The following is a 14401-nucleotide window of genomic DNA, read 5'->3' on the forward strand; positions in this document are numbered from 1 at the left end:
GAATAGGAAATAGGGGGGAAATAATCCCCAAAAGTAAAACCAACATATAGACCTAAAAGAAATTAAATATCTCATGAATTTCTTTTAAAGACTATTATTTAGATAAAATTGATAGAAATAATTTCCAAAAACAGGTTGATGACAGTGAGAAACAGGAGAGGAAACCATTACCCTGTCCTTTGGGAACTTCAAATTAATGAATCTTGGCAAACCAGACAAAAATCATACGGGATGACTTGATAAAACCCCATGACTTAAGCCAACTGCATTATGACCCGGAGTTGGTTCTTCTCAAAATTATTAATAATGAAAAACACTTACACAGGATACACATGATTGCCAGGAAAAAAAAAAAATGCACTTCTTTGAAACAGTTTTTAAAACAACAAACCACCCACAGAAACCACATGGGCACAAAATGAAATGATTCTGGTCACTGATTTGTAGAAGAGCATTTAAGCACTCCCCAAGTGAGAAGACTCAGCTTTAGCCTCTCTTTCTAGGACAAGCAGAACATCCATGAAAACATCTGATCTGGACCTACCAAGAAAACAGTGCAAACATACCTGCACTGGCCTGAGTTTCAAGAGAAATAACTTTCTCCAAGGAGAGCCTAACAGTTTTAAGACACCACTTCCTTGTTTTAAGAAGACATTTTTTGTTTCCTCACAGTAAGAATTTATATAAAGCTTAAAAACTCCTCAAAATAAAATAAAGTAAAACAAATCTCAAAGTACTTAACATTATAATATTAATGACACATAAATTAAAATCTCCTGGAAGCACCACTCTCTACTATCAGTAGCAATAGCATTAATATGTGAGGAATACTCAATTTATCCAATTATGTAATAATACCCTAGTGAAACAGTATACCAGAGAGGTACATTTCAAAAGAGGAAGGAATAAATATGGAGGAAGGGATATTGCTCAGGAGACAGGCAAACTATGTGGGTTGCATACAGCTGCACTGGAACCCTAGAAGCTAAGCTGGGCACATTAAATAGGTATGAGGTCCAGAAAAAGGAAGCCAAATGAAACCAGAGCCAAACACAGTCTAGAACAAAGCACCGCCTAGGGTAAAATGCAAAGACTACATAAAAACTCCACTTATGTACAGAAATATCAGATAGGTACTACATATATTAACAGAAAACAGAAAGTTAATCTTGACCCTCAACATCACTAAAAATTCATCCACACCTTTAAATAAGTAGGAAAAAAAGGGGGACTTGCCATGGCCTATATTATATAGTTTGTAAAGGACATAAAGAGAACACAATAAAAACCAGGCAGCAGGGCTTCCCTGGTGGCGCAGTGGTTGAGAGTCCTCCTGCCAATGCAGGGGACACGGGTTCGTGCCCCGGTCTGGGAAGATCCCGCATGCCGCGGAGCGGCTGGGCCCGTGAGCCATGGCCACTGAGCCTGCGCGTCCGGAGCCTGTGCTCCGCAACGGGAGAGGCCACAACAGTGAGAGGCCCGTGTACCGCAAAAAAAAAAAAAACAGGCAGCAATGCAAGAGCTACAAGTTTACATATATCTGCACACATCTTCACAGTGCTTTCAATTTCCTGATACAATGCCATAAAAATTGGGGATTTTTTCCTCCTCTACTTTGGCTCTATGTAAGGTGCTGACTTTTCCCTTGGATAGGCTGGCAAAACTCAGTTTGTCAAAGCCTGCATATTGAAGAACACATATAATTTCCAGAAGAAATAAAGAAAGAATGGAAAAATAGATGAGTTTCCAAAAGAAACAATTTTAAATTGTGTATATCTATAGCCCTCATGCTTTAGAAATGATGTCACTGGTGGTATTTGGTACCACATGCATGAATTCTAAAAAGACCAAAGCATTGAAGCCATCCAAGTACAATTGTAGCTATCTTAGTATAGTTTGAAGACAATGAGAAAGGTAATAATACCAAGGATGGAAAGCCCTGGGATTGTTACCTAGTCAGAAAGAAAACATATCTGAAGAAAGATTAGATCTGACTCATTTCAGAAAATGAACAGGGAAGGGCTTCCCTGGTGGCGCAGTGGTTGAGAGTCCGCCTGCTAATGCAAGGGACACGGGTTCGTGCCCCGGTCCGGGAAGATCCCGCATGCCGCAGAGCAGCTGGGCCCGTGAGCCATGGCCGCTGAGCCTGCGCATCCGGAGCCTGTGCTCTGCAACGGGAGAGGCCACAACAGTGAGAGGCCCACGTACCGCAAAAAAAAAAAAAAGAAAAAAAAAAGAAAATGAACAGGGAAATCCTATAACTATACTGAGGATGTCTAATTAAACAAACAACATAAAATTTGTACACCGAAATCCTAAACATTATAGTAAAATAACTGGGTGTTTTCTAAATAGCTATTGAGTAAAATGATCTATTATGGAGGCAGAAATGAGAAATGTCTGGTTTCTTAAGGTTTACTAAGAGTAGGAAGTGATATGTCTAAGATATAGGAAATGACCAAAAAATATGGTGCATATTCCTGGTGTGTAAATTCTACCCAAAGATTTAATGACAGGTTAAAAGGAAAAACTTTACTTTTCACAGTAAATAACAAAGTATACTTTATACTTTGTTATATTTATAAAATGTAACACAGAATAAAAGATGAAGAGAATAAATGAGGGGCTTCCCTGGTGGCGCAGTGGTTGAGAGTCCGCCTGCCGATGCAGGGGACATGGGTTCGTGCCCCGGTCCAAAAAGATCCCACGTGCCGTGGAGTGGCTGGGCCCGTGAGCCATGGCTGCTGAGCCTGCACGTCCGGAGCCTGTGCTCCGCAACGGGAGAGAGGCCACAACAGTGAGAGGCCTGCGTACCGCAAAGAAAAATAAAAAGAATGAAAACAAAAAAAAAAATTTTCTAAATATCACCAGAAGTTTACTCACAAACATCTTTACTACCACACACCACTGGAGTATCTATTATTTCTGTACTATGGTTACTTCAAAGTAAAAGTATGATAAAGTTTGGAGAAAAGTTTAAACTATATCCGCAAAATATACAGACAGCATTCTACTTTCAATCAAAATGGAGACAGACCACATTTAATGTCCCAACTAAAAGAACTACAAAACTGAAAAATATATATGAAACAATTGCATTTAGATAGTGGATAACAGACAGCAGAGAGTTATAACTCCTGAGAGAAAGGAAACAAACAAGGTAAGCATTACAAATGACCAGTTTACAAACTGTTGTCAGTTTACAAGCCGGAATATATGGCGGGGAAACCCAAGCCTCTCACTGAATTGAGGAGACAGAGTTAAAAGTTTATAAGGTAGCTAGAATTTCCAGGGCCAAGAACTTGAGAAGAGAGAACTACACCAAATAAGAACTCTAGAGATAGAAAGGTCTGCTCAAGTCTTGGGTGGAGTACTAACCTCTACACACATGAGAGAAAACTACACAATGATAGAAAAAGAAAAACAAAAGTAAGCAGAACATCTGGAGCTCACGCAAGCTGGCAATAGTTTGTATTCCTATCAGTCAGAGTGGATAAACCTCTTAATACATAGAGCATTCAGGTGAATCCTCTGGAGGGCATCTCCTAAGCAAGGAGGCTAAATTAGACACAACAAAAGGCTTTTTTGGACCCACACTAACAAATCTTAAAATGTGCCTCAAAATAATCCAACTGAATCCACGTAATATAACTTAGAGCCAGAACAAAATACAGCACTATTTGAAATAATACAACAAAATTCAGCAATCAACAAGATAAAATTCAAAATGTCTTAATCCAATCAAAAACTAACAGGTATACAAAAAGATTAGGAAAATAGGACCTATAACCAAGAAAAAAATCACTCAATTAAAAACAGAAATTAACAAGATGATGCAATAAGCAAAGACATGAGAACAGCTGTTATAAATATGTTTCATATGTTTAAGAAACTAGAAGAAAAAATGATCATGGTTATAAGGAACATGGAAGATGTAAAAAAAACTCAAATGGAACTTCCAGAGGAGAACTTCTAAAACAAAAAATACAGAGGATGAGATTAACAGCAGATTAAACACTACAGAAGACAAGATCATGAAGTTTAAAAATTACATCAGTAATTATTCAAAATGAAGTAGAAAAAGAAAGAATACTGAGAAAAACTGCAATAATATCAAGTAGTCTAAAACATGTGTAATTGGAGGTTCAGAAAAGAAAGGAAAGGGTGTGGAACAAAATATATGAAGAAATATAGCTGAAAATTTTCTACATTTCATGAAAACTATAAACCCAGAGATCCAGAGATCTAAACAACAGCTAAGCAGAACAAACATAAAGAAATCATAGCAATGCACATCATATTCTTTTGTGAAAAACTAAGAAAAGAGAAAATTTTTTAAACAAGCCAAAAAAGAGGACACATTACATACAAAAGAACTAAAATAAGAATAAAAGCAGACTTCTTGTCAGAAACCAGGTAAGCCAAAAGACAATTGGTAAATATTTTTAAAGTACTGAAAGGAAAAAAATATATGGCAGCATACAATTCTTTGCCCAGAGAAAATATCATGAAAAACTGAAGGGGAAAACAAGACATTTTCCAAGACAAACAAAAGCTCAGAGAATTCTTTGCTAGCAGCCCAGCACTAAAAGAAATGTTAAAGAAAATTCTTCAGAGACTCGAAAAATGAAACTAGATTGGAATTTAGATCTGCACAAAAGGAATTAGGAGTGCCAGAAATGATAAACATGGGAATAAATACAAAAATTTAAAGACGGAAAGTGGCAAAGGCACCCTCAGAAGCTATGGGGTCCCCGGCTGCAGGTAGGGAACTAGGTGGGGGAATCGTTTAATACTTCACATTAGGACAAGTATGTGAAAGTTCCTGCCAACCCATGAGAATTTCTTACTTCAGACATTTTTTGTTTTACTTACTGCACAATTTTCTTAGAAGTTCTTTTTTGATGCCATGCTCTGTGACTTGCATCAAAAGAGGAGTTTCTCTTCATCAAGATTCCTAACATTGGTAATGTGATGAATAAATCTGAGATCATTGCGGGTGGAGGTGCAGGAGCCTATGAAATAGTACTTAAATGCAGACACAAGGTAAGACATTAGTGTGAATGCCTCTTCATAGGGAAAATCCCTTTCAGAATTAAAAGAGAAAGGAAAGACAGCCCTACCAGGTGTCAAAGGAATGTGGATAGAGGAGGCAGAGTTAAGGCAGTAAACGCATGAAATTGTGGAAATCAAGAAATTCAAGGACAGTGAAGCCCTGTGGTGTGTGGGGGGCCTTGGGTCCCAGCCCAGGAATTGGGCCTGAGCCTCTGGGATGGGAGCGCCAAGTCCAGGATGCTGGAATGCCAGAGAATTCCTGACCCTAGGGAATATTCATCAGCAAGACCTCTCCTGGAGGTCTCTGTCTCAACTCCAAGACCCAGCTCCACCCAACTGTCTGCAGGCTCCAGTGCTGAATGCCACATGCCAAACAACAGGCAAGACAGGACCACAAACCCACCCATCCGCAGATAGACTACCTAAAGTCATAAAGCCCACAGACACCCCAAAACATACCACCTGACGTGGCCCTGCCCATCAGAGGGAAAAGATACAGCTCCACCCACCAGAACACAGGCACCAGTCCCACCCACCAGGAAGCCTACACAAACCACTGGACTAACCTCACCCACTGGGGGCAGACACCAAAAGCAAGAGGAACTATGAGCCTTCAGCCTGTGGAAAGGAAACCTCAAACACAATAAGTTAGACAAAATGAAAAGACAGAGAAATATGTTCCCATGAGTGCGCAAGGTAAAAACACACAAGATGAAATAAATGAGTAAGAAATAGGTAATCTACTTGAAAAAGAATTCAGAGTAATGATAGTAAAGAGGACCCGAAATCTCAGAAATAGAATGCAGAAAATACAAGAAATGTTTAACAAGGACCTTGAAGAACTAAAAAACAAACTGTGATGAACACAACAATAACTGAAATAAAAATACACTAGGAGGAATCAGTAGCAGAATAACTGAGGCAGAAGAACAGATAAGTGAGCTGGAAGACAGAATGGTGCAAATAACTGCCATGGAGCAAAATAAAGAAAAAAGAATGAAAAGAATTGAGGACACTCTCAGAGGCCTCTGGGACAATGTTAAATGCACTGACATTCAAATTATAGGGGTCCCAGAATAAGAAGAGAAATAAAAAGGGTCTGAGAAAACATTTGAAGAGACTATAGTCAAAAACTTCCCTAACATGTTAAATGAAATAGTCAATCAAGTCCAGGAAGCGCAGAGTGTCCCATCAGGATAAACCCAAGGGGAAACACTCCAAGGCACATATTAAACACAAACAAAACTTAAATGCAGGGCTTCTCTGGTGGCGCAGTGGTTGAGGGTCCATGTGCCAATGCAGGGGACACGGGTTCATGCCCCGGTCCGGGAAGATCCCACATGCTGCGGAGGGGCTGGGCCTGTGAGCCATGGACGCTGAGCCTGCGCGTCCAGAGCCTGTGCTCCGCAACAGGAGAGCCCACAACAGTGAGAGGCCCGCGTACTGTGAAAAAAAACAAAAAAACTTAAATACAAGGAAAAAGTATTTAAAAATGCAGCAAGAGAAAAGCAACAAATGACATACAAGGAAATGCCCATAAGTTTATCAGCTGATCTTTCAGCAGAAATTCTGCAGGCCAGAAGGGAGTGGCAGGCTATATTTAAAGTGATTAAAGAGAAAATCCTACAACCAAGATTACTATACCCAGCAATGATCTCATTCAGAATCAATGGAGAAATCAAAGGCTTTACAGACAAGCAAAAGCTAAGAAAATTCAGCACCACCAGACCAGCTTTGCAACAAACGCTAAAAGAACATCTCTAGGCAGGAAACACAGGAGAAGAAAAAGATCTACAAAAATGAACCCAAAACAATTAAGAAAATGGTAATAGGAACATACATATCGATAATTAACTTAAAGGTAAATGGATTAAATACTCCAACCAAAAGGCACAGACTAGCTGAATGGATACAAAAACAAGACCCATATGTATGTTACCTACAAGAAACCCACTTCAGACATAAGGACACATACGGATCTAAAGTGAGGGTATGGAAAAATATATCCCATACAAATGGAAATCATAAGAAAGCTGGAGTAGCAATACTCATATCAGAAAAAATAGATTTTAAAATAAAGTCTGTCATAAGAGACAAGGAAGGTCACTACATAATGATCAAGGGATCAATCCGAAAAGAAGATACAGCAACTGTAAATATTCATGCACCCAACACAGGAGCACCTCAATACATAAAGCAAGTGCTAACACTCGTAAAAGTAGAAATCGATAGTAACACAATAATACTGGGGCACGTTAACACTCCACTTGCACCAATGGATAGATCATCCAGACAGAAAATTAATAAGAAAACACAAGCCTTAAATGATACATTAGACCAGATAGATTTAATTGATATTTACAGGACATTCCATCTGAAAGCAGCAGAATACACTTTCTTCTCAAATGCACATGGAACATTCTCCAGGATACATCATATCTTGGGTCACAAATCAAGCCTCTGTAGGTTTAAGAAAATTAAAATCATATTAAGCATCTTTTCCAACCACAATGATATGAGATTAGAAATCAATTACAGGAAAAAAAAAACTGTAAAAAAACACAAGCACATGGAGACTAGACACATGCTACTAAATAACCAAGGGACCACTGAAAAAATCAGAGGAAACCAAAATATACTGAGAAACAAATGACAATGAAAACACGATGACCCAAAGCCTATGGGATGCAGCAAAAGCCGTTCTAAGAGGGAAGTTTACAGCAGTACAATCCTACCTCAAGAAACAAGAAAAATCTCAAATAAACAATCTAACCTTGCAACTAGAGAAAGAAGAACAAACAAAACCCAAAGTTAGTAAAGGAAAGAAATCATAAAGATCAGAGCAGAAAGAAATGAAATAGAAACGAAAGGAACAATAGCAAAGGTCAATAATACTAAAAGCTGGCTCTTTGAGTAGATAAACCAAATTGATAAACCTTTAGCTAGACTCAAGAAAAAAAGGGAGAGGACTCAAATCAATAAAATTAGAAATGAAATGGAGAAGTTACAACTCACAATGCAGAAATACAAAGAATCATAAGAGACTAGTACATGCAACTACGTGCCAGTAAAATGGACAACCTGAAAAAAATGGACATAGTATCACCTTCCAAGACTGAACCAGGAAGAAATAGAAAACATGAACAGACAAATCACAAGTAATGAAATTGAAACTATGATTAAAAATCTTCCAAAAAGCTAAAGTTCAGGACCAGATACCTTCACAGGTGAATTCTATCAAATACTTAGAGAAGAGCTAACACCCATCCTTCTCAAACTCTCAAAAAATTGCAGAGGGAGGAACACTCCCAAACTTATTCTATGAGGCCCCCATCACCCTGATACCAAAACCAGACAAAGATATCACAAAAAAAGAAAATTACAGGCTAATCCCACTGATGAACATAGATGCAAAAATCCTCAGCAAAATACTAGCAAACCGAATCCAACAACACATTAAAAGGACACCAAGATCAAGTGAGATTTATCCCAAGGAATGCAAGGATTCTTCAATATAGTTAAATCAATCACTGTGATACACCACATTAACAAACTGAAGAATAAAAAACATATGATCACCTCAATAGATGCAGAAAAAGCTTTTGACAAAATTCAACACCTATTTATGATAAAAACTCTCCAGAAAGTGGGCACAGAAGGAACCTACCTCAACATAATAAAGGTCATATACAACAAACCCACAGCAAACTTCATTCTCAATGGTGAAAAACTGAAAGCATTTCCTCTAAGATCAGGAGCAAGACAAGGATATCCACTCTTGCCACTATTACTCAACATAGTTTTGGAAGTCCTAGCCACAGCAATGAGGGAAGAAAAAGAAATAAAAGGAATCCAAATTGGAAAAAAAGAAGTAAAACTGTCACTGTTTGCTGATGATATGATACTATACATGGAAAATCCTAAAGATGCCACCAGAACACTACTAGACCTAATCAATGAATTTGGTAAGGTTGCAGGATACAAAATTAATTCACAGAAGTCTCTTGCTTTCCTATACACTAACAACAAAAGGTCAGAAAGAGAAATTAAGGAAAAAATCCCATTTACCATTGCAACAAAAAGAACAAAAAATAAACCCTCCTAAGGAGGCAAAAGAACTGTACTCAGAAAACTATAAAACACTGATGAAAGAAATCAAAGATGACAGAAACAGATGGAGAGACATACCATGCTCCTGGATTGGAAGAATCAATATTGTGAATATCACTATACCCAAAGCAATCTACAGGTTCAATGCAATCCCTATCAAATTACCAATGGCATTTTTCACAGAACTAGAACAAAAAATTTTACAATTTGTAGAGAAACACAAACGACCTCGAATAGCAAAAGCAATCTTGAGAAAAAAAAAAAAAAAACGGAGCTGGAGAAATCAGGCTCCCTGACTTTAGACTACTTACAGGGCTACAGTAATCAAGACAGTATGGTACCAGCACAAAAACAGAAATATAGATCAGTGGAACAGAATAGAAAGCCCAGAGATAAAACCACACACCTACAGTCACTTAATCTATGACAACAGAGGCCAAAATATACAATGGAGCAAAGACAGCCTCTTCAGTAAGTGGTGCTGGGAAAAGTGGACAGCTACAAGAATGAAATTAGAACACTCCCTAAAACCATACACAAAAATAAACTCAAAATGGATTAAAGACCTAAATGTAAGGCCAGGCACTATAAAACTCTTAGAGGACAACATAGTTTGAACACTCTTTGACATTAATCGCAGCAAGATCTTTTTTGACCCACCTCCTAATTAGAATACAAATAGAAATAAACAAATGGGACCTAATGCAACTTAAAAGCTTTTGCACTGCAAAGGAAAGCAAGACAAAAAGACAGAATTTTCTCCCCTCAGAATGGGAGAAAATATTTGTAAATGAAGCAACTGACAAAGGACTAATCTCCAAAATATACAAACAGCTCATGCAGCTCAATATCAAGAAAACAAACAACCCAATCCAAAAATGGGCTAAAGACCTAAATAGACATTTCTCCATGGATGACATACAGATGGCTAAGAGGCACATGAAAAGATGCTCAATATCACTAATTATTAGAGAAGTGCAAATCAAAACCGCAATGAGGTATCACCTCACACCGGTGAGAATGGCCATCATCGAAGTTTACAAACATTAAATGCTGGAGACCGTATGGAGAAAAGGGAACCCTCTTGCACTGCTGATGGGAATGTAAATTGATACAGCCGCTATGGAGAAGAGCATGGAGGTTCCTTAAAAAACTAAAAAAAGGGCTTCCCTGGTGGCGCAGTGGTTGAGTCCGCCTGCCGATGCAGGGGATACGGGTTCGCGCCCCGGTCCGGGAGGATCCCACATACTGCGGAGCGGCTGGGCCCGTGAGCTGTGGCCGCTGAGCCTGCGCATCCGGAGTCTGTGCTCCGTGGCGGGAGAGGCCACAACAGTGAAAGGCCTGCGTACCACAAAAAAAAAAAAAAAAAAACTAAAAATAGAACTACCATATGACCCAGCAATCCCACCACTGCACTGGGCATATACCCAGAAGAAACTATGATATATGCACCCCAATGTTCACTGCAGCACTATTTACAATAGCCAGGACATGGAAACAACCTAAATGTCCATCAACAGAGGAATGAATAAAGAAGATGTGGTACATATATACAATGGAGTATTACTCGGCCATAAAGAGGAACAAAATTGGGTCATTTGTTGAGACGTGGATGGACCTAGAGACTGTCATACAGAGTGAAGTACGTCAGAAAAAAAAAACAATGTATATTAATGCATATATGTGGAATCTGAAAAAAATGGTATAGATGATCTTATTTACAAAGCAGAAATAGAAACAGATGTAGAGAACAAATGTAAGGATACCAAGGGGTAAGGGGGGGATAAATTGGCAGACTGGGATTGACATATATACACTATTGATACTAGGTATAAAATAGATAACTAATGAGAACCTACTGTATAGCACAGGGAACTCTACTCAGTGCTCTGTGTTGACCTAAATGGGAAGGAAATCTAAAAAAGAGGGGATATACGTATACATATAGCTGATTCACTCTGCTGTACCGTAGAAACTAACACAACATTGTAAAGCAATATACCCCTATAAAAATTTTAAAACTTTTTAAATTTTAAATATACCTGACTACACAGAGCAAAAATAATAACAATGAATTGCTTGCTTTACAGAATACGTAAAAGTAAACTAAATGATATCAATACCACAAACTATGAGAGGAAATGGAATTATACTGTTGTAAAGTTCTTACACTGTACATGAAATGGAATGACATTATTTGAGATTAGACTAGTAAGTAAAATATATTGTAGATCGTAAAGCAATGAATTAATTGGCAAAAATATACACCTAGTAAGCATAAAATTAAATTTTAAAAAACCCTCAAATCTAAAATAACTTAGAGAAAATAGGGAAAAAAACAGAAAGGGAAAGTGGAAAACAAACAGCGAAATAATATATTTAAACTCGACCATATTGATCAGTACATTAAATGTAGTGGATCTAAAGAACTAAAGCAGAGACTGTCACATTAAATAAAAATCAAGACCTAACTACATGCCACGAAAAATTCATTTTGGCTATGAAGACAAAAAAAAAAAATAAAGCTAAACAGCTGAAAAAGACATACCATGCAATCAATAATAAAAATAAAGCTGAAGTGGCTATATTAGTATCAGAAAAATTAGACTTCAGGTCAAAAAATATTACAGGGGATAAAGACAGAGATTTCAGGCAGCCAAGGCTGAGAGTCAGTTTTCTAATTTGTGAAGCCAGAAGCAGGAGAAAGAAGCTATGATTCTGTACCCTGGGCTCTGCATGCTAAGATAAACCACCTCCAGCACTGTCTGCAAGTAAGAAATCTAGGAGAAGAGATCAAGATGGAGTAGAAGGACGAGGAACTCACCTTCCCCCATGAACACATCAAAACTACATTTACAGTGAAACAATTCTCACTGAATACTAACGGGAGACTGGCAGAAAGATACTTTACAAACAAGCCTGTAAGAAAGATCCACACAGAATTGGGTGGGGAGGGAAGAGAAGCAATCAGGTCGAGGCTTGTGCTCATGCGAGGGGACTCGGAAGGGAAGACAGATTACACGGGTAGAGATCCTACCTGAGAAGTAAGTGATTTGAGCCACATGTTAGGCGCCCAGCCCTAGGGTCTGACACCAGAAACAGCAGTCCTCTTTTCAGCTGGAGGGCTGGTGGGACTAGCAGGAGACCTGTGGAAAGCCTGTGCTCTGCTTTTAAGGACCTTGCACGTGCTTGCTTATTCCTGCAACAAGGCAGAGACGGCAGACTGAAACTGTGCAGGTTGCTTGCCGGTTTGCTGTGACTGCCCTGGTGCGCACCCCAGCCTGAACCAAGCAACGGTTCCAGCCCCGCTTGCTTCACAACACAGCTCCACTATGGGGTGAGGGCTGATGCAGCTGAGGGGAGAGTTCAGCTGTGAGGGACAAAGGCTATTCAGACTAGGACAGACAACAGAACGGGGTGGGGACAGCCATTACCAGCGCTTATACAGGCAGAGCATCAGGAGCAGTCTGGGTCTCTGACTGTGGCCCGACCACCGCAGCCTATGCCCAAACTGACACCTAGTGCCTGCATCAGCCCCTCTTGCTCCAGCACTACTCCCATCTGTGGCAAGGGTGCTGGTACTGAGAGGGGATAGAGCACATACTTAAATGGGACGGAGCAAGCTTAGACCCAACCCTCACAGCTTCTGCTCCAGCAACTTGAGACCCAATCCCAATAGATGGTGGCAGCCAGTGAGCAGAGAAGAAGCCCTGGCCCACACTTGGCTCTGGCCCTAGCACCTACCACCTCCTACCAAGGTGATAGCTGCCAGCACACCCCAGGGAAAAGATGTAACTTGTGTTCATGTCAGATCCAGCTATCCTACTGCAGCCACTGGGCACATGTGGACTGTAGAGGGAAACTCCCACACAAAGACACCCCTATAAGACAGAAATAGGTAACTGCTTCACCTACTTTCATAGAGACAGAGAAAGTAAGCAAAATGAGAAGACAGAGGAAGTTGTTTCCATTGAAAAAGAAAGAGGAAACAAAATGAAAAAGCAACTAATGAACAGAAATAAGCAATTTATCAGATAAAGAGTTCAAATCATTAGTATCAAGAATGCTAACTGAATTAGAAAAGAGGATAGATGAACACAGTGAGAAATTTAACAAGAAGCTAAATAAAAATTATAGAAAAGAACCAGCCAGAATGAGGAATACAATAACTGAAATGAAAAACATACTAGAAGGAATTAACAGCAGACTAGGTGATAAAGAAGAATATATAAGTGGTCTGAAGGAATAATAGAAATCACTCAATCAGAAAAACAAAAACAAATTTAAGAAATAAGAACAGTGTAAGGGATCTCTAGGACAACATCAAGCATACCAACATTCACATCATAGGACTGCCAGAGGAGAAGAGAAAGAGAAGGGGGTCAAAATTGTATTTGATAAAACTGCAGCTGAAAACTTACCAAATCTAAGGAAGTAAACAGATATCCAGATATAGGGAGCACAAAGGGTCCCAAACAAGTTGAACCCAAAGCGACTCACACCAAGACATAGAGAGAAAGGCAGATAAAGATAAAGGCAGCAAAAGACAACCAAAGACCCATATACAAGGGAAGCTCCATTAGGCTATCAGCTAATTTTTCTGCAAAAACTTTGCAGACCAGAACGGAGTGGCGTAATAAACTCAAAGTGCTAAGAGGGAAAAACCTACAACCTAGGATACTCTACCCAGCAACATTATCATTTACAATTGAAGGAAAGATTAAAATTAATTAATTAATTAATTAATATCTTCTCATACAGGCAAAAACTAAGAGAGTTTCATCAATACTAAACCTACCCTAAAACCAATGTTAAAGGGTCTTCTCTAAGTGCAAAAGAAAAGGTATAACAAGAAGTAAGAAGCTATAGAAAAGAAAAAAATCCCACTAATAAAGGCAAATACATAGTAAAGGCATAAACTAGAATGAAGATTAAAAGAAGAAATACTGTAAATTGAAGTATAGCTATAATAATCAGTAAATGGATAAACATCAAGATGTAAAATATCACATCAAAAACACAAAATGTAGCAGAGGGGAGTAAAAAGTGCAGATATTTTAGGATATGTTTAAACTTAAATGACTACCTGTTTAAAACAGGTACAGAGAGAACATATTTCAACATAATAAAGGTCATTTATGGCAAACCCACACCTAACATCATACTCCAAGGTAAAAAGCTGAAAACCTTCCTCTAAGATCGGGAACAAGACAAGGATGGCCACTCTTGCCACCTG

The 14401-nt window shown here is 38.8% G+C and overlaps 1 protein-coding gene across 16 annotated transcripts in view; it reads right to left on the reverse strand.

The window, feature by feature from the left end:
• Positions 1-14401, reverse strand: part of CCDC91 (coiled-coil domain containing 91) — a 406785-nt gene that overhangs the window by 365132 nt on the left and 27252 nt on the right. The gene's annotated exons all lie outside the window — the stretch shown is intronic.

This window comes from Aethalodelphis obliquidens, unplaced genomic scaffold, assembly GCF_003676395.1.
Source record: "Aethalodelphis obliquidens isolate GAN/ISIS:26980383/991018 unplaced genomic scaffold, ASM367639v1 scaffold36, whole genome shotgun sequence".
NCBI classification, from domain to species: Eukaryota; Metazoa; Chordata; class Mammalia; order Artiodactyla; family Delphinidae; genus Aethalodelphis; species Aethalodelphis obliquidens.